This window comes from Delphinapterus leucas, chromosome 3 (genome assembly GCF_059928025.1).
Source record: "Delphinapterus leucas isolate spDelLeu-1000000601 "Yukka" chromosome 3, BTC_Dleu_Yukka2, whole genome shotgun sequence".
NCBI lineage: Eukaryota > Metazoa > Chordata > Mammalia > Artiodactyla > Monodontidae > Delphinapterus > Delphinapterus leucas.
In genome coordinates this window covers 45112452-45115288 of record NC_143131.1, presented here as the reverse complement: position 1 = coordinate 45115288, position 2837 = coordinate 45112452, and the positions used below count along the sequence as shown (strand labels likewise).

The window sequence follows — 2837 nt, the reverse complement described above, 5'->3', positions numbered from 1 at the left end:
ACATTCACTGTGATGTAAGTTCCACCAACATCTTTCAGCCCGGGAGGAAGTTTGGTTTGGCTGATTTAAACTTAAAATAGGGAAAGAAAAGCTTGTTTTCTTGTTCTTCTTCTAGACTAGGCTGCAGTTTTAAATTAAGTTGTTATAATCACCTGTACTTATTTATAAGTGGAAAACGCAATCTCACGCATTGACTACAATCTTTGGCAGACTCTGATAAGATCCCAGATGATCTAGGAGATGATTGTAAATTGTTTCCTTATTTATGTTCTTATTGGACGCTTTCTCAATGGATAGCACTCTGTCTTATATGTAGGAATATGGCCAAATGACAGGTTTAAAAACTTGTGTAAAGAAGACAACTTTTGGAGAAACTAGAAAAACAATATCCAACAATTAAAAAAAATGGCTGTGTTCAAGGATGGCAAAAGCTTGTGAACCTTTTCTTTCAGGATCAGATAGCCTAATTTTAGGTTTGTGAGCCATTTGGTCTCTATCACAACCACTTAACTTTGCTGTTGTGATGCTAAAAAGCACAGATAATGGTCTGTGGGTGAGGCTGTGATCCAATAAAACTTTATTTACAAAACCAGGCAGCTATTTGCGGGGGACAGTTTGCCAATTTCTGAATTATGGTATAATCCATTTAATGCATGCATTTGGTATGTTGCTTTCAGCTGAAAGTAAGGGAAAACCCAACTAAAGACAGCTTAAGAATCATGTTAATTCACATAAGAAGATTATCTCATGTAAGAAGTCTCATTATAGGGAAGTCCCAGGGCTAGTTAATTAAAGCAGTTTGATGATGTCATCCAAGGCCCAAGTTTGTTCCGTCTTTCATCTTTCTGCTCTCCCATCCTTGGCTCATTGGCTTGTCCTCAGGCTGACATGGCTTCCACAGTTCTAATGTTACATGTAGGTGCAACAACATCTGGCAGAAGAAATAAGACTTTTCCCACATGTATTTCTTTTTAAGAGCAAGATAGTCTTTCCAAGAAGACCCTACCATTCCATAGACCATGTCTTATCGACCAGAATTGGACAGAACATTTCAAGAAGGGTTTGAACAGTATTTGCCTACAGCTTCTATGACACCAAACATGGTGACATAAAACAGTGGAAAATTATTCTGTCACAGTAGTTCTGGAGGCCAGAAGTCCAAAAGCAGTATCACTGGGTCAAAATCAAGGCGTCAATAGGGCCGTGCTCCCTCTGGAGGTTCTAGGGGAAAATTCATTCCTTGCCTCTTCCACCTTCTGATGGCTGCTAGCATTCCTTGGCTTGTGGCCACGGAATGCTCAAATCTCTCTTTGTTCCATTTTTGTATCACCTTCTCCTCTGTGTGTCTGTGTGAAATCTCCCTTTGCCTCTCTCTTTCTCTCTCTTTTGTTTAAAATATGGAATGCTTCACAAATTTGCATGTCACTCTTCTGCAGGGGCCATGCTAATCTCTCTTTATTGTTCCCATTTTAGTACATGTGCTGTGGAAGCAAGCAATGCCTCTCTCTTATAAGGACACTTGTGATGGCATTTAGGGCTCACCCAGATAATTCAGTGTACTTCACTTATCTTAAGATGCTTAACTTAATCACACGTGGAAAGAGCCATCTTCCAAATAATGTAACATTTACAGGCCTGGGTATTAGGATCTTATAACTTTGGGGACCATTATTCAACCTGCTACTGTCATGGAGAACTTTGATTGTCAAAGTAAAAAACTTTTGACTTTTTTTAAAGTAATAGCCATTAAATCAACTACCAGCAAGAGGGAACTACCAGGATTTTTTAATATTAATTAAGATTTACTTAAGTCAAATAAGGGAGGTGTCGGCCTAAAAACATTGAAATTCAGCAGGCATGGAAAAATCTGGAATATGACTGTTAGATAGGCAAACATCAGTATCTGCTATAGCACACTTGTATGCAACTATTGTGTTTAGCAAGAGCTCACAATGACTTAAGAAAATAATTTTTATAAAGTAATAGGAAAAATTTTATCTATAGTATGGTCACAACACAGAGAGTGAAATACTCTTGTGCATAAAAAAAGCGGAGACGATACACTAAAAAAGTTACTAGTGGTTTTCTGGAGGTGGTGGGAATTTAGGTTATTGCCTTTCTTTCTCTCCTTTTTTGTATTTTCCAAAATGTTTATGAAAAGTATATATGTTCCTTAAATTAAAACAATAAATCAATAGCATTATATTGTTAGATGATAATACTATTTTTTTTTTACATCTTTATTGGAGTATAATTGCTTTACAATGGCATGTTAGTTTCTCCTTTATAACAAAGTGAATCAGTTATACATATACATGTGTTCCCATATCTCTTTCCTCTTGCGTCTCCCTCCCTCCCACCCTCCCTATCCCACCCTTCCAGGCAATCACAAAGCACCGAGCTGATCTCCCTGTGCTATGCGGCTACTTCCCACAAGCTATCTGCCTTACGTTTGGTAGTGTATATATGTCCATGCCTCTCTCTCGCTTTGTCACAGCTTAACTTACCCTTCCCTCTCCCCATATCGTCAAGTCCGTTCTCTAGTAGGTCTGCGTCTTTATTCCTGTCTTACCCCTAGGTTCTTCATGACATTTTTTTCCCTTAAATTCCATATATATGTGTTAGCATACGGTATTTGTCTTTCTCTTTCTGACTTACTTCACTCTGTATGACAGACTCTAGGTCTATCCACCTCATTACAAATAGCTCAATTTCGTTTCTTTTTATGGCTGAGTAATATTCCATTGTATGTATGTGCCACATCTTCTTTATCCATTCATCCGATGATGGGCACTTAGGTTGTTTTCATTTCCGGGCTATTGTAAATAGAGCTGCAA

General features: G+C 38.0%; 1 non-coding gene across 1 annotated transcript; it reads right to left on the bottom strand.

Annotated features, from left to right (window-relative positions):
- Window positions 1–1391: 1391 nt before the first annotated feature.
- On the bottom strand, window positions 1392–1497 carry LOC115801671 (U6 spliceosomal RNA). Its single transcript, XR_004021985.2, has one exon. It is a non-coding gene; the product is annotated as a U6 spliceosomal RNA (small nuclear RNA).
- Window positions 1498–2837: the final 1340 nt, after the last annotated feature.